Below are 23226 nucleotides of genomic sequence, written 5' to 3'. Positions count from 1 at the left end.
AGGTTGACAAGGTTCCCAATCCCTTCTAGGATGAGTCCTGATATTTGATTACGTCCTAGATACAACTCCGTGATTTGGGTGGACAGGTTGGAAATAGAGTTTGGCAAAACACCTCCAAAATTGTTTAGTTCCGAAGAGAACATGGCCAGGTTACTTAGGTTTGTCAAAGAAGTGATAAAACTCAAATCATTAGCCTCCCCCGTTCCAAGATTATTTTATGCCAAATTTAACCAATATTTTATGACAAGTAGGACTAAACTCTAATTTGTCAAATAACCGTAGGGACCAAGTCCTAGAAGATGACCTTATTTCTTGTATCAAAGTCTAACTTATATATTCATGTGATGTGGCACACGAAGGGTATTATTATCATTTCAAAAATACAAGCAGATTGACCACGGTCAACTCAGTTGACTAATAGTCAACAACCAGAACTAGGACTAAACTCTAATATTCAAGCTTTTCTAGACCAAACCCTAATAAACCCACTATTGTTAGGACCAAAGTCTAAATACCCCTTAATAGGGTTAGGCAAACCCATACCTGTATTTTGATCTTAAATATATTTCCCCTTACATCATCTATTACAAGCTCAGTTAATCTATTGTCTAGAGGGGGGCCATGATATACATAATGATAATTAAAACTGTTGCAAATACTAGCTAAGTAATCCGCACTCTGGTTTACTTCTCTATAAACATGCGAGAAGATAACATCCTATAAACATGAGCTTTCATATCTGATCGCTGCAATTGAGTTGTTGTAGTACCATGGTGATGCTTCTATGCCATTGAGTATTTGTATTGCTCATAGAGAGTCTGTACAAACTTTAACCTTAAGTAATCTATGTTGCTAACATAGATGAAGTTCGGCCTACTTCAATTGCTTTTAGTTCCTGAAACAACATAGATCGTTTATGACCTCCTCCCGCATAAGTAAATATAACATTGCCGATCGAGATTATTAATAGTTAACCCTCCATATATATCCAACACTATATATCATGTTTCATGGATCCATCTGTGCTCAATTTTATATATCCCAGAGGAGGTAGCTTCCATTTGCAATGAATAAGGACCTTTCTGTTGAATTTAACTTGAACATCATGTATGTCCAACAAGTTCCTGATGTCTGCAGCATCAATGAATGTGTCTATCCTTATTCCCAAGTAACCTTTCGTTTCTTTGAGAATAGAGCTAGCAACATGCCTCCGATAGTTGGAGCAGTTTTTGAACCTTCGACCATTTCTCTCCTAAATATGACATATTGTGGCGCATACACTTATATATTTCTGCTAACGGTGTATGTTTCTTGCAAATATTGATGATATCACACCACTCTCTATTAGAGGCATTCACTGCCCTTCCCAAGCCAATTTCATGTTTAACTGCTGACCACACATCTTTGGAGTATTGGCAATCAAAGAACAAGTACATGTTTTGTGTTTTCCCTTGCAGAGTCACAGAGACAACATAAAGATGTTGTAAGGACTTTCTTATGGATAAGTCTATCTTATGTAGGTACACTTCCGGAGAAGAGTTGCCACCGATTAAAAGAATATTTTGGCTGAACTAGCTTTCCCCAAACCAATGCGCACCAATTTGATTTGCTGCGTTTTCTTCTTAATGCATGGTAAGCTACTTTTGAGGTAAAAACTCGAGAAGGTGAGTTTAGCCATACCACCCTGTCCTCATTCAAGTAACTGTTAATATATGTGACTAAGATAATATTCTTGATGCCTGCTTCCTGGAGATTCAGAACATGATGATTCCATTGGCTGTTTGAAATAAGAATACTAACATTTTCATTCAAAGGAAAATTCTAGTTATCTCTTCCTTCCTGGAGGTTGATCAATGGTTCCTCTCCACACCATGGATCATGCCATAGAAGAGTCTGATTACACCATTGCTATGGTATATCGGAGAAGCTTCATAGCATATTTTATGTCGTTCAGGATACATCTCCAAGACCATGATGAACCGCATGTCTGCATCATATCCAAAGCCATCTGGGAGAGAGAACAGATGAGAAAGATTAAACAAACTCATAAAGAAATAAACATATACCAAATAAGTGAGAAGGACTAATCATACCCGATCTAAACTTTGAGAAAATGAGGTATGATGCATGCAAAGAGCCAAAGAACCTTCACGAGCATAAACAAGATCCAAAGGAAGATGGGCACTTTGAAACATTGCCATGAGCTCAAGCTAGGGAGCTATCTAATGCATAGTCCACAGAAGCTAATGGGCGACTCCTGAGTGTCACGAAAAAAGGAGGATGTGTGGTATCTGCAACTGTGACGTTCACTTCGCCACATACTTCAGAGGATGCAGCTTGATAGGAACAAGGGAATCTACGGTTAAAGATGAATTTCGAGCCAGGGAAGAACCTTTTTCTATACTGGGATTCTTTTTGAAGTCCCTGGGAAACTCCTGTCTCATGCACATCCTCGTCAGGGGAATCAGAATCTGATCCATCGAAAAGCTTTGGGACTGAGGAAACATCATCCGTAGATAGGGAGTTTCTTCCCAATCATGGATTGTCAATAAGTTACGAATCAAAGGATTGTCACAGAGCATATGACTAATTTAAACTAATTTGGATGGAGTGTATTCACCGTGGCCAAAGACTCTAGAATAGGGGAGCTAGAATCCACCATAAGAGAAGAAAGGGCATACAATAGGTGAGTTTCTTGGCACCGCGGACTAACGTAAGTTCGTGATACCAAGAGGGGGCAACTGTTACGGTCAAGTTCGAGCCTAATGGGCTTCATAGGTCCAGAGGAATGAATGGGTAGTTGGGGCCAAAAAAGAAGTCCAAAGAGGTGGAGTATGCAGAAACCATAGAGCGGAGGATCGATATTGAATAATTGGCTAGGCAGTGGACAAGTATACCACGTAGTAGAGGACACGTGGGAGTAGCAGAGTAGACGATGATGAAAGAAAAAGCAAGGGTTAGCGCATTTGGCGGGAGGACCTAGTATAAGAGGGAATAGAAAACCTAATAGAAGGGGGAGACTAGTAAATGGAAACTCACATAAGAGAAAAGGAAGAATTAGGTCATAACACATTAACACATGCAATAATGATGCATCTTGATCAAGATAAAAAAAAAAATGAAATAGTACCTAAAATTACGAGGGCGACATTTGTTTTCAGCTTTGAATTTGTCATTTCGAGCAACCATTTGAAAATTGGAGCAGCTTGTATCTTTGATGTAGTTCAAAATTACATACCAGCTTATCAAATGGATTCCACAGGGAGAAGATTACAAATGACCCATGTCAGCATACATACATACGCCCATACACTAGTTGGAAGCTTTACACTACCATAACCCCTTATACCGAACCAAATTACAAATGGCCCACAGCACTCATGCAGAAAGCAAAACTATTGCAGAATAAGTACCGAGGGCCCACTATCTAACTACTTTAATGGCAGACAAGGAAAAGGAGATTTGGGTTTGACCATCGTTGACCCTTGTCTGACTTCACCATTTGAGCTCACAATAGTGGTCGTATGTCCTTGAGGCTTCCTTGGAGGCTCAACCATGACACCAACAAAAGGAATCACCTTTAGCAAATGTGACCAATACTCAAGAACAATCAAAAGCTATGTTGGAGAATGAACACCAAAACAAATCTTCCTATGCAGATATAGCGAAGAAAGGAGGTGCCACACAAGTTGAAATTGCAGATCTACCCACTCCAGGGCACAAAGGTGAGTGTCCTTCGATTAAAATTTCCAAATCTTCCTATGAGAGAGGGTTAAAGTACTATAAACACTCCTTGCTAGCTAGATTCGATCTTAACAAGATGTCGATTGAGGAATTGAGAGCAAAAGCTACTATAAAGTGGAAGCCTAGTGGAGAATGGGTTATCACACCCATTGGAAAAAGACATCTCTTCCTAAGATTTGATAATGCTGCCGATTACAACAAAGTCTGGTGTGGTGGTCCTTGGATGTTTGAAAACCAGATTTTATGGTTAAGCAAAAAACATGGAAAAACATTTCATACGAAAACAAAAGCGGGCACATGCTTATGTATGGATCAAATTTCCGGTCTCCCAATGGAATATTGGGAAGAGAAAATAGTCATGTCACTAGGAAGATTGATTGGTTACCCAATTCAAGTGGATGAAAACACTCTCAATAAAACTTACGGCTACTATCGAGAGAGTTCTAGTTGATCCGACCTTGCAAAAATATTCGAACAAGTCTTTGTGGAAGCGGTTAGCGCAAGTGCGGCAAACAATTCAAGTGGGAAATTGCCAAACTTTTGTAACCATTGCAAGATAGTTGGACATCTAGTCATCGAATCTTTGAGGAAGCTGAAATCAAACATGTTACTAGAGAAGAATAAAGGTTGCTGCTGTGATAGTTGACAACACCCCCAAGGAAACCGGGGGAGAAACAAGAAGAGGAAAAAAAAGAAAATGGAGAGGAGATGAGGACTAAATGGATGGAAGTAACCAACAAGACTACTAGCAGAACAGCGAGTGCTCCGGCCAATATTGTGAGCACTAATCACTTCCAAGTTTTACAAGAAAATGATGACGGGGGCCAGGAAGCAATTGAGCAACAAGAAGTACAATATAGTATACCACAAGATACAAATGTGGAAAATGTGTTGGTGGTTATCCCACAACAACAGGAACATGCTTCTGATCGAATGTAGTAGTTGATGATCTTTGTCATTGACTCACCTAGTGTGGATGATACTAACCTACGCATGTGTGTGCATCACCCACGGTGATGGGTGCCACATCACCTCAATGGATGCCGCGACAAGAAAAATGGAACCTCTACGCCCAAGCGGTGAGCACCGAACTTGAACGAGCAAGTAGAAGGAGGCGACAATGGTAGAAGCTATGAATAGTAGAGTTTTAGACTCCTATTCTTCATCAACAACGAAAAGAGTCCCTCTAGTGCCTCTTGAGGAACCAATAGAGTCTTAAATGAAACCAAATCCATACTGAGATTGGTCAATTGGGTAGATCTTCGCGATGGCGAAGATAACTCAGAGGATGGTGATGAACCATGGCAAACTCAGAAGAGGAGAGGAAGTAAGCCAAATGGGAAAGTTGTCGATCCGACTCCTCGTCCACCCAGAACTTGAAACATTCCAGCAAGATATAAATGAATTACTTTTACAGTCTTACTGGAAACACACAGGGTTTAGAATTTAGAATGAAGGTTTATCACCTTCATGGAATATATTATTTTGGATTCAAAGTGGGAACTTAATCCAGCTCGGGTGGTGTTCAATCCCTATATTGTAACCTTATTATTATATATAATATTAATATTTTGCCTGTAAAAAAAAAAAAAAAAAAGTTTGTGCACAGGCAATTGTTTGCTATCCACAAGACCTCAGTTTCTGATTGGTGGAGTGGCTGCCCAACAGTTTCTGATTGGTGGAGTGGCTGCCCAAAAAACCTGTATTACTGCCGAAAAAAAACTGTTAAACTGACTGAAAAAATATTAACCAATAGAAATATACTGTGGACAAGTCTGTCCACATCGGACTCAAACTATTGGGATAACAATTTTTTGCACCGGGATGGCTGGATAAATAAATGATAAGTCGACCACTGAGTACTGACTACGTTTGGACTTTGCTCTAAAAAGGTCACATCAAATAATCCGTGGAGTAACTTTCTAATAATCAAAACAAACAAAATCAGCACCCTGTCCCACGTGATGAGTTTGTAATATAGAATGAAAAAGAGTACTCAATGAAAAATTGAATCGTCTGTGGTGTGCTAAGATTGCATGTCGATTACAAATGACGTCTACGTTATTAGAAACACACTAACTTGGATTGATCTGACACACGAGATCTTAATTTACAAACTAGTAACACTCATATACTCTACATTGCTTGCCGATCACCATTGTTGCACGGACACGGATTTTGATGTTTGATGTGGATACATACGAGGCGATTCGGTTATATCTAAAAAAATTAAGACGCGGACATGATAAAAAATATAGAAATTAATTAATATTTATAATTTTATTTTATATAAATAGAATATTAAAAACTAAATTAAATGTATCAACATTCATAAATTTAAAACTATTCAAAATAAATAGCCACAATATTAGGTATAATATTTAATAATCAAACTTTAAAAACATGTCATTAAATCTTACCAAAATAAAAATTGGAAAAATTAAGTTTTTTAGTATTATTTTAATTTATTTTATATTTTTTTGAATTAAAATCCGTCAAGAAGTCTTGACCATGATCCGTTGTAATTGACCCGGCGTTTGATGTTGATCGATCGACGACCGCGTCGCCCGACTCGGTTTACCACTTTGGTAGGTGTGTCGGTCATTTAGAGCTGATCACCTAGTGTGTAATTGTGTAAATATACAACCATACTTTAAGATGGAATTGGGGTGTGTCCTGGCGACTCGACCTATCTCTAGGTGGAAGTGCCACTAAAAGCAGGTGCAATAGAGCAGTGTTATCGGACTTCGGCCTTGCGTCGCGTTGACTTCGATAAACCGTGAACGGTGAGTGTGAAAATCTAGTGACTCGACCTATCTCTAGGTCTGATAGAGTAGTATTATCGGACCCACCGCTCGGTGGGTTGACTTCGATAAATCGGCAAACCGGTCTCCTAATCGGGTTGGGTTGATAATTAAATCGTCCTACTAAATTGGACGGTTAACTAGCCGGTCGAGCCAATCTGGACCGTGGTATTTTTAGAATTCAAAATAAATTGTTTGTGGGTGTGTCGGGGTGGGAATTTGGCCCTTAACGACCTAACCCTACCCGACACAGCCGACGACCCTAAGCCCCATAAAGCCGCCAACTAAAGCCCTCACAGAGTTTAAAGGGGGCGAATTCAACCCCTAAGGCTTCTAGGCGGGGACTAGAAATTAAGGTTAAACATAGGCCGACCCTAATTGGCCTAGTTATAGTTTTACATTTTACTATAAAACATCGTCTGTAATTGTCAACTCTTTGTTAAATATTTTAAAATTAAAATAACATTGTTCTTTATAATTTATCAACTTTACCCAAGGATACTTCCATAATTTGTCTTATATAACAAAATTTGTCAACCTATCTAGCGGTAACATGAAGAACAATAAAGACTAGCCTAATATTTATTCTTTTGATCATCAAATCAAAGTCTGAGAACTTATTATTTTCAATTTATTTTCCCACTTACTTACTTATAAATTATATTTTTATTCACATCTGTCCAAGTTCTAGAACTAAAGATTTACATCACACCATTAAATCTGAATACGTTTTTGTAATACGTGAAAAAAAAACAACCTTGTCGAAAAATGACATTTGTAAAAAAGAATATATATAGGCCCCGCCCTAAAAAACTCTAAAGCGCTTTAAAGAGGGGCTTGGGGTAGGGTTAGGGAACTGAAATTTGGAACTTGGACCGGCCTGACTGACCGACCATGTTGAATTTAGGGCGGTATGACCTTAATATCTCTAATAGGAACTTTTAAATGTTTAGGGCCGGGCATTGCCCACCCCTAGTGTGTGGTCTCTAACCTTTGTTTCCAGCACATCAATCAACTTTGATTATTGGCTATTGGCTATGTATAAATATATATACTATATAGTCCAAATAGTGACCCACTGGTCCACCCAGTGAACCACTAACCTAGTGACCCAGTCCCTTCATCGGGTTAACCTCCAGGCTGGGTCTGATAACACTGCTTAGCCCCAAATCTTGCATCGCTCTAGCAGACCCAAGCAGATTTCGTATCCCCCAAATATTTTAATTTGTGCCACCGCTTTTTCATGGTTTAGACCATGAAAACCTTATCAAAGACACGCCATAGGATCAACAAGTCCTAACAACATTCCACCATCCCACGCAAGCTGGTGCGAACAAATTAAACCGAGGGTATTCCCTTTCACCTTAGTTTTCATAAGGCGGCGCCTTTGGTTAACCCGCCTTCAAAGTTCTACCCAATTGCGGACTCGGGCAAACTTGTTCAGCTATTTATGGAACATTTTACCCACCCCTAAAGACGATTTAGATGCTTTCCCAAGATTCATTTTCACAAAATCCCTTCATGAATCATTTTTCAGGCTTGGAATTGTTTAACCGACTTTATAGAGTGTCCACATCATAACCTTTAAAGACACGCTAGTTCTGCCTTTTTCAAAGGACTTCTTTACACCACCATAAAGAAGTCCTTGACATAATGAATGGGTAGTTTCAGTAAAAGGAGCCTCGAGGCTTATAAATTTTAGAAGATCAAACTAAGCCGAAATAACAACCTAGTATTATTATCCACCGGCCCGCCAGTTCTTCTTATACAGCTAAGGTCCGCATGTTTGAAATTAAACACAATCCCGAGCTTAAAACTCTAATCCAATCACTCACTAAAAAGGTAGAGGCCATTTCTGCTCAACAAAAGCCTATCCCCGCATGAATGTAAATTCAAATCCATGTAGTTTTTGTTTGAGTCCCAGCATCCCGACTTTTACTGTCCTATAGCCTATGAATAGGCTTGTTCCATTAATAGTGAACCTAACGCCCCTTGGAGACAAAATCCCAACTTCGGAGAAATAACCAACACGCCACACCTCCGTGAGTACATAATAATCAATATGTTAGGCAACGCACAGTTTATAACCAAGCTCCACCACGACAAGGACAGGGTCGGAGGTAATTATAATAATTATAACAACCAAGTGCAACCGACAAGGTCAAGCACAAGGTCAAGGTAGTTATAATAATTATAATGCTAATAGAGGTATCATTCCCAATAATAATAACTATCAAAATCCGCCATAAATAATTCGCGAGATAGTTCCAAATACACCACCCGTGACTACTACACCCACACAACCGATCGCCTTTGACACCTTCATACAAGTGAGCCAAAACTTTTCCAAACCATGGCTCAATCTAACCAACAACTTCTACAATCCATTAATAATTTAAGCCAACAGTTGGCCCAAGATAAAGCCCAACCCAAAGGTGTGTTTCCGTGTCACGCAATACCTAATCCTAAAACAACAAACACAGCCTTTGAGGTAACCGATAATACTAGTAATGAATATGAAAATGTAGGTGAACTAAATGCCATCACCACTCTCCGTTCTGGCAGAGTGGTTGATAACAAAGTAACTATGCCTATAGTTAATTCCACCAAGAGTCCCCTACACCTGCTATTTTACTAGATACCGAAATAGAAACTGAAGAGCCTACCACTGTAGAGGTACCAGTTACAACACAACCTAAGAAACAGAAAGCCAAGGTTAAACAACTAGGTGATACATATGCTAAATATAGAGAGAAACCACCGTTTCCACAAAAATTAGCCATGTTAACTAAGGATACAAATTATGAGGAGATTAGGGACATTTTCAAGAATCTAACTATAAACCTTCCTTCCTCGGCTATTAAAAAGCTACCACACCATGCTAAGTTTCTAAGGAGTTGGTACTACTAGCGAAGACCAATATACCAAAAGACACCTTTTAATAGAACAATTCCCAACTCTATCCTCGAACATAATGGAATTGTTAAGTACAAGGACCCCGGGTCGCCCCATCAGATAATGCACCTTAGGAGATTCCTATACTTCACGACCGCTATTATACCGGGGCTAGTGTTAACTTTACTCCCCGCTTTTATTTGTATAGACAAATAGGTCTAGACGAGATGCAACCCACTAAAATGACGCTGCAATTAGTCGACGGGTTTATTAAGTATCCTAAGGGTGTGGTCGAAAATGTGTGCCGGGTAAAAGTTCAGGATTTCTACTATCCGTTGATTTTGTCATCCTCAATACGTAAGTCGCTAACGACTGTCTCCCGATCATCTTAGGGTGTCCTTTTCAACCGCCAACGCGCTTTATTAATTGTCACATGGTTCGATGTCCATGTCTTTTGTCCATCTTGCTATGAAGTAAATGTTTTAAACAAAGAGACATTTACCCGATTCGCCTATGAATGGAGAGGTTAGCATGATCGAGAGCTTCGCCGAGATTATTTCAACAACACGCTCCCCGATAATCATATGCCCAAATTTCTTTCCTTTGGAAGTTCAGACTCCAACATTTTCATCCCTACACTAGTCGATACACATATTATGGATGAGGACGGAGATAGATGACTTTCTCAAAGATATAGAGGACTACCATAGTAATGTGGATATGACCAATCTAGATGAGGAATTTGATGAGTTTCTTAGAGCAGTGATGATTCACCTTATCAAGAACTACTTTGCACAACATCCACCTCGACTCCCTCCTTCCACCCTTTCAAAGGAATCTCAAGTTTGCACTCGATCCTTTTGTTTCTCCCGCGGCTTCATAATTTTTAAATCCACCTAGTAAACAAATACTTCCGTAAAGACAAACCATTTGACACCTTCATTTTCAGACTTGAGACAAATTCCTACCTACACCATGAATGAGTTTTGTGGTTAAACCCACATCCTCATTGTTTACATGCTTTCCTTCTACAACTTATCCATATCCACCATATCTTCCACAACCATTCACTTTTCCACACTTATTCACTAGGACACCCTCTCGCTCAAAGATGAAAAGAAGGTGCATGCTAGGTTACATTATAGGTCTATCCTTGACTTCGCCATTTCACTAGGTTAAGGCCATAGTAAATCTTGGTGCTTGATTGTGTTTGGATATGTTTTCTGGATATTTATTTATGGAATGATCCACAACTATTTCGGTTGTTGATATATGATAAACTACATGTTCATACATATGTTTAGATAAAGTCTCGAAGTATCCGACTATAAACGACTCAATTTTTGTGTTTGGTGCATTTCCTTTCATTTCCCCGATATTGGTGAGTGCACCATTAAGGTAACCGCCCCTCCCTATGGAGTGTGTGGCTGTAAGTACCTAATCCTAAGTCCACGCTTAACATAATTCACGTTTTCCACTCTTGCATGTTTTCTCGGATTTTTGAGTCATGTTTCTCTATGGGGTGAATTATGTCCTTATTGCTTATTGTTTTTCCTTAAAAAAAAATATAAAAAATAAAAATAAATTTTTTTTTTCTAAACTCTGTTGTAAAAAATCTGTTTGGGGGTGGAATCTTCGTGTTTCCATCCTAGAATGTTTTATATCCCATTAGAATTGCTTAGGCCGTTTAATTATATTCTGATTCGGGTTGACATAATCTATGAATTTAGAGTTCATTCGTCAAGATAACTTTACGCCATGCACGCATTTCTTCGAGGCATTTTCTACTATCTTATATGTCATCCACGGTCGGAATAAAGTGTTTTATGGATCATTGGATTGGAAATTCTCTCCTGATCATTTCCATATCTCATTCGCAAAAATCGGACCGGTAACGAAGCGGCAATATTAGTTTGAAGTTGCGCTTAAAATCGACAAAATTCGAAAATTTGAATTGGGCTTGGGTCTAACTAACTCGCATCTGCAGCCAAGACTCGCGCCCTTTTACCTTCACACCAACAATGTGATCTTCATCCTCCCAAACCGCCATTAACAATAAAACAAAGCTTTAAACCCTAACAACAAAAAAAAAGAAAACCAATACACCCACGCCAAACATCCAAACCCACTCCAAATCTTCTCAAAACCGCACCACCACCACCTCCACCAATTTAAATCACCAAAACCACCTAAAAATAAAGAAATTCACACTGCCGGTGCCACACCACCACCACCACCATCGCTTTTTGTGAGGTTGTCCCTCATTGCTTCCCCCACTACATTCCAAACACTCCAATGGCTCAACAACGTCGAATTTTGCCGGAGCAAGCATTTACTGGCGACCACTTCGCGCCGTTTTACGGTGATGAAATGATTAGTAGAGATTGGAATAGCTTGTGGTACTCCACCAACGCCTTCTACCACGAAGAGTTAGTCCGACGGTTTTACAACACGAGGGAGTTGGATGGGAGTAGAATTTTGTTACGCGGCAAAGAAGAGGAAGGAAGTAACTGCTAGGTTGTTGGCTGAGATTCTAGGCATTTCGCCTAGAATCCATCTTGATGCCACGTTACAGGAGTCCCAATATAATGGGGTAAAGCCTTTGATGAACGCGACTGTTACCGAATGGAACTACAATACAAGCTCGCATTGTGTTCGCCAGTATCCCTCGAATCCAACCAAATGGTCCGCTTTCGATGGATTGGTCGGAACGTCCTAGGGAAGGAGAAGGTCAGCGACATCGGTTTGAACTACCTCCACATTCTATGGATACTCCAGGAGCAGAAGTACGAGTTCTGCATTTTGGAGTTTTTGCTTAGCATGATTAGGGAGGGAAAGTCTATTGCACCTCTCCCTGCTTTGATAACCATGATCATGTTTGAAGTTGAGTTTTAATTCGACGGCCCGATAGGATTTACCTCACCCTACAATCGAAATCTTCGTGATTTATAAGGATTGTGTCCAACGAATTTGGAGGTTGCCCCGAGGATAGGGTAGAGGGCGAGGAGGATGGTGGAAATGAGAATGACTCCGGAGGACGAGGAGGACTTGACATGTTTTGATGCGATGCCTTGGAGAGGTGTTGGTCGATCGTAACGCATGGTCGTGGATTCATCGTGGCATGCGTTCACTCAATACTATCTCGCGGAAGACCTCCGGACTCGACAAGCTACTATCCACCATAACTTCGAGATTCGCACCTAACGAGGATGAGCGGTGGGAACATATGAGGGCTGAGCTAGAAGCTCAGGCTAGTTCCGGTTCCATATGCTTGCACGCTTCCACCTCACGGGATTCTCCTTCCGAGGATACATCATCGAGGCACGAATGTCGTCCGCCGAAAAGACTAATGGTGCCGGCCCATCGAGCTCGTGAGCCATCTCCTCGAAGGTGCCCTCCGCTACCAGCCCGACCGGTGTTTAGGGATAGTATAACTTGATGATTTTATTTGTAGTTTTATTATTGTTAGTTATTTTAATGTCGGTTTAATTTGGTAATTTGAATTTTGTAGTGAAATGGACTTTGAATGAAAATTTTAATATAATGCGGTTATTTTCATTGTCGTGGTTGTTTAATATTGATCCCACCTTCCCAAATTGTTTGGGGTGGTATTATCTATTCCATCATAATTTCTATATGACCCTAGTTTTAGAAGTTATTTCGAGTTAGGATGAGAATATTGCCGATTAGGCATATTTATGAATAAATATCATGGTAGGATGAAATCTCGATAAAATAGGTAGGTTCTATCCTAAATTCAACTTAAAAGATACTAGGGTTGTTTTAGAATCAAGAATATGAGTTGTTTCCGTTTCGGGTTTGAAAATTTTAGTATTCCCGGAAATTACCGTAAAAACTTTTTGGCAACTTCCTGATCTATTTTAGCAACTTTAAACCTATAAAAACTTCATTATTCTACACTCACAACCCACACTACACCTAACTTCCATCACTCACTTTTCACTCCCACGCTTCCGGTTGTTCTTCACCATTTTCACAAATCAGCACCTCGAGCGCACTGCGCTTCAAGGTGAGCGCCTACTTCAAAACAACATCGGAACTTCGAAAATCATCGAGCGCACTGCGCGCTTCAAGTGGAGCGCACTACGACCTCTGTCCGTAAACACAAAAATTTCCAGTTTTCTCAAGGGTTGTTCCCGATCATTTGCAGTGTTCGAGCATCGCTTTTGAGAACGAGAATACCGAAACATCTTCGAAGATATGTTTCAAAGCACTACTTATGGTGCTTGGTTTCAAGCGAGGCATCACATACGTAGGCCGGGAACCACTTATGGTAAGACCTCAAATAACTTTATTCTCCAACACTAGCATCTTATTTTTACGATAACTGCATTTTCTTTGAGAGACCAGATGGAGAACAAGTGTTCTCCATCAACATTGATGATGAACCAATGGAAATTACCGTGTTCTTGCTAGCATTTGTTCTTGGACTTGCTATGCCCAATTGAAATACAAGACCCATGGTGCTATTGGGTAGATAATATGTATGTTTACACTTATGAGTTTTTGCATGAGTCGATGGGGCATGCATTTTCCGTATCGAGGACCAAGGGGAATATAACGCCGCCTTTGGTAGCCCGTCCCATGAATATAGGAACTGCTATGTTTTGGATCATGCTAAACATTTTAGGGAATGGCGTTTTTCTTCGTGAATGATGCCACTTTGCGCCTTCCTTCCTTGCTTTAGCCATGGGACGATATGCCATGACCTCCCTAACCTTGATGTCTAGTTTAACCACGAGCCCATAGCATGAGGCATAAGTACCTTCTTATGCCCTCTATTTCCCCGTTATATGCTATGTTTCTTCCCCGCTTTTTGTACACGCGTTTCACGGATTGGATTACGGCCTTTAATCGCGACCCACCAATAGTATTATTCGATCTTTTTGCGCAATGACTTTGGCAAGGGTGGAGGATACAACCTTATCGTCGTTGCACCCTACACCCCGGGCCGCACCAAGTGGCTTTAATAGGTTAGCAATAATAGATGATAAATGGCGGGAAGCCCGGCAAATTATCATGGCATGGCAGACGGCGAACCTCACTTCTTTATAGAAGAAGAGGATGAGGAGGATGATGAATAAAGCGGGAGATAAGGTAAGTTTTAATTCTAGTTAGTATCTGTTTATGTCCCAAGCAATTTGATTCTTGTTAACCCCATAATGGGTGGAACTCTTATAGAGTTGCGTCAGTTTTTATATTAGTATGCTTCTAAATTTTTTTTGCAGATGTTCCAGAATTTCATGCGTTTCCATGGTATTTTTCTACCCTCTTTATTTAAATGCTTTAAGGACAAAGCAGGCTTCTTGTTTGGGGGCATAGAAACACGTGTAATTAAAGCATCTGCTAGGATATAAATATGTATTATATGCATTTGTTTTCTAGTTAAAATTTCAAAAATATAAATAAATAAGTTATGCTATACACTTAGGAATATTGGTATTGTTTTCTTTCTCTATGCTCTTAATAATCTAGAAGTCTCATGTAGGTTTTGCATTAGAATAATTGTTAGAAACTTAGGTTAAGATGTAGGTAATAATCTTTGCATCTATCTATAAATATATTACATGACTATCTATGATTGTTAGCAAAGAAGTTTCTGAACTCTAGGCTAGAGTATTTTATTTTACAAATCCTGTAAGAATATATCCTAAAGCCTTATATGAGTGGAACATTTGAGAAATGACACAAGGGAGAAGTAAAATCCGGATAGAGAAATCACACGTCCACTTGCTTGATCACTATGCCATATCCTAAGCGAGAATTTAGGCCCTCTTTGGATCGATATAGCCAGAATTCAACCTATGAATTATTTTCTGCTAGTCGCCCCTCTGAGCCTTTCTTTAGCCTTTCATAAATCACAAATCCTTTACCCTGTTACAAAACAAAACAAAATAAAAAATTCAACCTACCCAATTTAGATAAGTCTGAGAATAGAATGAGGAAGAAAGAAGAAGAGAAAAACCTGTGTAAACAAAAGTTAGTTAATTGCTTCAGAAAATAAAGAAAAGAAGTTTCCATCCAAAGAAAAGAAAAATAAAAATAGAAATAAAATAAAAACTCCAAAAAAATAGAATAAAAGGAGTCAAAAGCCAAAGAAAAAGAAAAAGAAATATGGCTAAGGATGAAAACAAAGTGTAGAAGCAAAAGTAAATAATAAGGTCTTCTCTAGTTACATAATATGAAGACTCTATTATCTCAGACTTGTCCTTTTTGAATATCCATTTCCTTCCTTCTTAAACCATCTCCTAATCCCCGCAACACCTAATAAAGACCTCTAGCTCAATTAGGAATAGGTTAGTGTGATAGTAAGTGACAGATGTGTTTGATTGACTCCAGCTTCCTTGTTGTCATTGAAGATTAAGGTAAAGTGTGCCCACCTGCATTAATCGGAGTAGCTAAACTTGAGTGGAAAAATCGGAGGGTCAGATCTTGACTATTATTGTGAGAACCTACTTAAGGACGCTTATTTCGAAGTTTCAGAAACTTAACCTGCTAGGCATTTCATAGTATTACTCATTGTATATATGTTTATTGTAGATGATTGATTATTATGCATATATTAGCTTAGGTTTCAACTTGATTACTCTATATGCATTGCTAGTGAGAGGTATAGTTAATTTAGAGCATGAATAAGGAAACAATAGTTTTATTTCTTAGTCGTTGTAGTATAGATGAAGTTTGTGAGTACCTTCACTGGAAAACTCTCACGAGGCTATAACTCATCCACTAGGGAATTCCTAGCGGTTTAAGGCCTTGTTGCATATGGTCAATGCAATCACACTCAGCGAAACGAGAGTAGATAGAACTCCATTTTTGGCCACTTATTCTAATTTCTCATCTTTGCTTGAGGACAAGCAAAATGTTGTTTGGGGGTAGTTTGATAAAAGCCCAAAACTGTAGTTTTAACCCCTTAACCACCATACTTTTAGACTAATTATGTGAGTAATAATTAAGAGTTAATACTGATTACGTGTTTTTTCTGCATTTCAGGCTTCAAAGTCCATGATGTGCAGAAATGTGCCACTTTAGCGAGATAAAGGAGCAAAGGTCGGTTGCTAAGGAGTTCCATGATTAAAGGCCAAGATTCAAGAAGACAAAGCCTTTGTAAAGCCCGTTCAAAAGCTGAAAAGTCGACGCGGGCAGAAATAGCACACAAAGTCAGCAGAACTTCCAAAGGCCGTATCTTTGGACTTAGACCTCGGAATTGGGCCTACCTTACGTCAAAGCGACCGGCTCGGAAAGAGATTTCCAATGGTCTAAGCCTTGACCCAATCAGAGGAGCAGAAGTGGATGAAAAGTCTATTGAAGCCAACTGCAGCTAAAAAAGCCTTTTTGGACTGAAAGAATTGGGTTTTGGGCCTGATTCCAGAGAATCAGGCCCAAAACATGCCTCCAAACCCATGCACGATTTTTGGATCTGAAACATATAAAAACAAAAGCTTAGATCTTTGTTAATGGTAGATAGTTAGACCTAGATTAAAAATTGGATTAGTTAGCCTCTATTAATTAGTTTTAGAACTTAGTTTTAGAATTTCAATTAGTTAATTAATTAGTTTTTCATATCTTGTTTTAGATCTAGTTTCATGTTTAATTAATTACTTTAGAACAAAGTAGATTATTAATTTAGTATTTGAATCATTGTTTTATTATTCATTAGATTAATAAAATAGTGTTCTTAGTAATCTAGTTTCATTTTCCATTTACTTATTTAGTTCAATTCTTAGATTCAATTATTTGTCTTTATTAGATTGAATAGATTTTTGCATGAGTAGTTTCCATTTGAGTTTAAATAAGCAAAGTTTCAATCTTTATATCATGTCTTGTTCGAATTTGATTGGGAATGATAGCGTGATGATTCTCGGCTAAACCTCCACCGGGGGGTTGAGAAGCCTTGATGAAAGCTTGATTCCGATCATCGTAGAAGTCGCCGTAATTTTCTTTCCACTTTGTAGAAATGATTAGTTCACCATGAGAATGAGTGTAATCGCTCACATGCTAGTTATGAATTGGTAGAAATGCCATGTGTAATTAGGGATTAGGAATAACCAGTTGTTCTGCTCTCCGCATTCAATTCAGATTCGACGACGATTAAATCTAGTTAGTGGATTAAGTTGAGCTAAGGTGGAATCAATCCCCTCTAACTCCTTATCATAGAATCCCACGAGTATTCCATAGTTGTTTAAATAGTCCAATTAGTTGCATCTTGTGGGTAGTTGCATCGTAGTCTAGTTATCATTTCGTAAATCTCTCATTAGACTTAGAGTAGAGTAATTAGACTAGAAAACACAAAGATCTTGCGGAAGGACTAAGAGTGGAACGAACTTCCTACTCCACTATATCTGTTCAATAGATCGAGAGTAGAACAATCTTTGATAAATTTAGACACGTAATATAAGTTTTAGTTTACTTACGTTTTGAGTTTCATCGTTCATTTCATTAGAGTAAACTATATCTTTTACATTTATCAACCAAATTTTATCTTTTTTTTTGAACAGGGGAGGTTATTTAACAAGACCTAAATAATAGGGAGGTTATGTCATATGGATCGATGGGAGGGAGTTTATACTCAACCAAGTTAGAACCAAGGGCTGAGCCTCATTTCTTGGTTTATATCGATAGGGTCAATTTACCTAAGATTGGAAGGCCAAAGCCGGTACATTTTCTGTCAAAAAATCAAGACATATTAGCATGGGTAATTAAGGATATCATGGGATTAGACCCGAGTTTGCATGTCACCGCTTGCACATGAATGTGGACGAAAGCCGATGAGACAAAAAGATGAGAAGCGTAAAGACCGGAAGTATGTGGAAGGAATACTGAGAGGAGGTTATAGGGCTGAAAAGGGCAGGGATAATAAAGGAAGTAGAATACATAGAGTGGTTGTCAAATGTGGTCGCAGTGCCAAAGAAGAACGACAAGGCCAGAATGTGTGTTGACTTCACGGACATAAATAAGGAGTGTCCCAAAGATAGTTATCCGATGCCTCGAGTGGATGAACTAGTAGATAGGACGGCAGGCTTCAAAGTGTTCTCTTTCATGGACGCATCTATGGGGTACAATTAGGTCACGATGTATGAGACGGATCAAGAGATCGAAAACAACCTTCATGGTGGAAGGAGGGACATACTGCTACATGAGGATGCTTTCCGAGTTAAAGAATGTCGGGGCCACCTTATAGAGGTTGGGAGAAAAGAAGTTTGAGGGAAAAATACGGAAGGGGATATAGAAGTCTACATAGGTGACATGGTAGAAAAAAGTATGTCGGAAGAGGAACACTTGGAGGGCCTGAATGAAACTTTTAACATACTGCGAAAGCATAGACTACCGGATAATTAAGTGTACCTTCGGGGTAACCACAGGGAAATTTATAGGGTATATTGTTATCACTTTGATGGTTTTATATCTATGCAAGCTACATAACCATTTACATACCAATCCTCAAGATTTCCTTACTCACATGTTTTTGTGTGTATGTTTCAAGTAAGGTGTTCATCCAACCTTAAAACTAGGCTGATGTTACAACTAGAATATGTTCAAGGGAACTAGTGATAAGGATTTTTTGTTTTGAACTTTTTATTTTTACTTCCTACGATAATTTAACATGCAAGACAAGGTAAAAAAAACATGAAACTTTCGTTGTTTAAACAAGAAAACTAGAGAGAGAAAAAGATAGAGGATTAATCATACTCATGCAAAGTCTAACTATGTATTTTTTTTTAGAAAATTGATCACTACCATATCTAATCCATTTGGGTTCATAGACAAACCTGAAAACGGACTCGAGTATTGATCCCTAGCAAGATATACTCATCTTTGAGTCCATCATACTAGCATTAGGAGTTGAACTGATATTTCATCTCTGAAATACCATCTCAACTCCTGGATTCATCCTACATCAACCTGTCAAATAGAGGAGTCTGAAATCACCAAGGGCTCACGCTACGACTAGCCCCAAGTCATTTGGGTCACAAGACGCGATTTCATCTCGAGCTCCGTGCTTTGAATTTGGCCTCTGACACTACCATTTTGGGGTAGGATGTCAAATGAGTCATAAGTTACTAAGTAGTGGTTTTGTAATCTAAGAATACATAGCCTGATCCTCACATGAGCATCATTAATTCTCCACCTTGGAGGGTTTAGCTCAAGATCATGGGATTGAAAAGATATGCTAAATTATGCTATGATAATTGAAGAATGGAAAGAACTGATTTTACCTAAAGAAAATGCTGATTTTTATTTAGAAGAAAACAAGTGACTCCATTAACACTATTCAAGATAACTTAAGCTTTTTCCTAAAAATAAAACATGCATGAATGGGAGTGAACGCTAAATCAACCCATTTCAATAGCCTTCTCTCCTTCTCCCACTTGAATCACCTCCCACCATTTACTCTCATTTAATTCCATCTTATCTCCAAATCATACAAAACCAAAATTAAACACTATTTGGCACAAAAAGTCTAGTCAAGATAATTAATACATGCAAGGTGTCAATTTGTGCCAATAATTTGGCACTTTTGTCTTGACTTGCTCCATGATTGATGACTCATCCCTTCTTATGGGCCTACAGAGTGGGTTCACGTGCTATGTCCAGTAGTGGTCCGCAAGTCGATTTTCCCAAAATCTGGCCTGAGAAAGAGCTTGTCGTATTGATTGCCTGGGTAGCTTACTAGCTAAAATCGGAGTCCAGGTTCAAGAAATATGAGCTTCAAAAGTTTGATGCTTTTCTGCACGTAATCCCGTTCTGACTTGATTTTGTCCTGTTTGAGTCCATGGGCTTTAATCCGGCTTTGTTGAGATTAACATGGTCTGATTAGGAAGACTTCAGCTATATACACTATTCTCGTGTTTTAATGCAGGTTTAACTATTATTTTCACGTTAACTGCGAAAACCTGCAAAAGTACGAAAGTCTAATTATTTCATGCTTATTAAACACATAATTAACCAAATTGCTATGTCTTTACAGGGTTTAATATTACAGTTTTGGGTGCTTATCATATATTGTCACACATCGCGGAATAGAGCCGAATCTGAACAAATTAGGTCGCTAGTGGAGATGTCGTCACCACAAAATGCTAAGGAGGTACAACGGTTAGAGGGGGAGGGTCATCACACACCCGAATTTCGGCGAAATTGAAAACATTATTTGTTCCCGACTCTTCGATCTTCGAGGTGTGACACACTCTCAACTCCCAGAAACCCATAAACAGTTTAAACATACGGATAATTTAAAAACCAATAAAAATTTCAACTTAAACAAAAGCCCTCTTCATTACAAAAATTAACAAATGAAAATGCAAATAACTTTATCTCAACTGAAAATCTATATCACCTCAAAGAAAAAAACAAAGCCTATCTTGAAATGCGACGCTAAACGCAAAACCACAAGCAAAGAACCAACCTTCTTCAACATGAAACCTGTCCAAGACTTATCAACTATATATGTTCATTTAATGAACACACCCGATAAAGCAAACATGCAAATCGGGTCACATTATAAAATGCTTTGGTGTGAGTAACTCTAAAATACAACATATTCTTATACAAATATATACACAATCCATAAGGCGCTTAGTTCCTCCACCGAGGCCTTAACTTTCAACGACTAATATAACATCCGTAAAGTATAATAATTAAAGGCGGTAGTTCCTCCAATCGAGGGCCTTTTAACTTCCCACTAACCACACAACAAACTATACGCATCATAAATAAGGCATGTAGTTCCTCCATCGAGGCGCCTTAGGTTCGAACTAAACAAATAACCAACCAAGCATATTATATACGTACCGTATTTCATGCTCAATTACAGAGTGGGTTGTCTCTGCCCAAGTAATTAGTTTGACCCACACTTCTGCCAAGCCATATACAATCATATATTTAAAGATATATAGTTAACCAACATATTATCATAATTATATTATTTACGGCTTTCTTTGTGTGTCCCTAAAATTCACGTCGTATCTATGTCTTACCTAGTTTCCCTGGCTACCACAATCGCTACCCAACGCTGAACATGTACATCCACATGCCTCCCCTTACATAATGTACCACTCCGTGCGTAACTACCACCGGGCGGGATGCCGCGACACCGTAACCCTAACACGAAAGCCATTATGTAAAAATCGCCACTATTCGGCATAAAATATCGCTGCCTCGCTTCTATTTTGCGAATGGAATAATCAAGCCACTATTCGGCTATGCGGAAGGGCCATTCAACTTTAATGAAGCGCCCGGAAGGGCCAATCACATTACTTACGCCCGAAGGCCATTCAGATTCATTTGAAACGCCGGAAAGGGCCAATCATATTGCACACGCCCACACAGGGGCAAATCACATGAGTTGTGGTAGCTAGGTTCTAGGATTTTCGTTCGTAATTTATTCAAATGTCATACATTTATGACTCATAATAATTCCACTATATCGATGCGGGTCAAATCAAATTACCTTGCACTATGCCACAATATTTAGAAATATCTTAATTATATCTAAGTAACCACTTTCATTCTTTCCGCGTGCCAATATATTATTGCACTAAGCCATAATCCGTGGGAAAATATACACACATACTATACTACCTCATAGATAAAATAATAGAGTGTCTATACATTTATTTTTCCAAAACTATTGCCTTTAATATATATATCCCAACATATTATATAATGTCATAATATCAACGTCAAATCTTAATTAGATAATGACAACCAAATTCATACAAGCTTCCACAGCATTTTAGCACTTGATTTGTCCATACAATTTACAACATAAAACGTAGCACAATTACACAGTCCATAGTCCACAATCAAAGCCCAATATTTATATGCTTTACACACTACTCACGTCAAATCTTAATTAGATAATGACAAACAAAGTTATATAATTTTCGACAATATTTTATTACTATATTTGTCCATATTCTTAAATATGTGAAAAATCAAGAAAAACAACATTCCACAGTCAACGGTCAACAGTCAACGGTCAATGGTCAAAGTCAACAGTCAATGGTCAACGATCAAAGTCAAAGTCAATGGTCAACAGTCAAAGTCAACACATCATTGTCAAAGTCAAACTGTCATTTCCATGTTCAACAGGTTCAGGGTCATAGCCATGGTTCATGGCTAAGGTCAATGTGCATGGCTCATGGGCTCCTGACTAAGGAAGTGGTTCAGACCCAACTAACCGAGCCCAAACCCCAAACCTTAGAACCCAAAAGTCTAAATGTTGAAAGACCCATTTGGATCTCTAATTTAAGTCCTAAGGACTGGCCCCAAACAATATTAGAAATTTGGCCCCAAACACTTAAACTGAACTGGCCCAAAACACAATTGGATTCGGCCCAAAAAATTGAACTGAAACCGGCCCAACCAACTTAAACTAAACTGGCCTAAACTAAACCAAATAAAATCGGGCCCAACAACTAAAATAGAATCGGGCCTAAACAAAACCGACCCACTTGGTCCCGACCCAAGCCCAAGCCCAAGTCGTCATCTCCCTCAGCTGCTCCAACACCAGCAGCCTCCACCAGCAGCCACCACCGGGTTCTCCTCCTCCTCCACTCATTCCCCATCGATTTTGATCCTTGGAAAACCCCCCACGACTTTAACTCCTACCAACACCGATTTTGGCAATGGTCGATATCACTCTCCAATAGATCTCGACCGCCATTGCCGGCTGTTCGAGCTCCCCACAGCTCTCATCCAACATCCCTCATCCCCTCCATCAAACCTCAACCACCAAACATCATCCCCAATCTCCAATTAA

The sequence above is a fragment of the Coptis chinensis genome, chromosome 6 (genome assembly GCF_015680905.1).
Source record: "Coptis chinensis isolate HL-2020 chromosome 6, ASM1568090v1, whole genome shotgun sequence".
Lineage (NCBI taxonomy): Eukaryota > Viridiplantae > Streptophyta > Magnoliopsida > Ranunculales > Ranunculaceae > Coptis > Coptis chinensis.
The sequence above is the reverse complement of the archived record's forward strand: the minus strand, read 5'-3'. Positions refer to the sequence as shown.